Source organism: Penaeus monodon, chromosome 24, assembly GCF_015228065.2.
Source record: "Penaeus monodon isolate SGIC_2016 chromosome 24, NSTDA_Pmon_1, whole genome shotgun sequence".
In the NCBI taxonomy this organism is placed as follows: Eukaryota; Metazoa; Arthropoda; class Malacostraca; order Decapoda; family Penaeidae; genus Penaeus; species Penaeus monodon.
In genome coordinates this window covers 9,833,150-9,833,423 of record NC_051409.1, presented here as the reverse complement: position 1 = coordinate 9,833,423, position 274 = coordinate 9,833,150, and the positions used below count along the sequence as shown (strand labels likewise).

The 274-nt window shown below is 36.5% G+C and overlaps 1 protein-coding gene across 1 annotated transcript in view; it reads right to left on the bottom strand.

Annotated features, from left to right (window-relative positions):
- LOC119588845 (inositol hexakisphosphate and diphosphoinositol-pentakisphosphate kinase 2-like) overlaps nt 1–274 on the bottom strand; it is a gene marked incomplete at its 3' end in the record, with an annotated part of 41,624 nt that overhangs the window by 7,376 nt on the left and 33,974 nt on the right.

Sequence of the window (274 nt, the reverse complement as noted above, 5' to 3'; positions counted from 1 at the left end):
AATACATAAATGGCTACATGGTAAACGCACAAATGCATGAATTATACACCTTTCAATCTGTGTGTCAATCTAATGATGGAATAGAGCATTCAAAGCATGTTATACCAATATACATAAAACTGCTGACAATAATGATGATAATGACAACTGCCAACAACAACAATAACGGCGACGACAGTGATTTTGATGATAAGAAAAAAATTAAAAAATAAACACCTGAAATGCATTCACGAGAACATCCGAAAACCCGCCCACCATGCCTCTCCCTCTGACG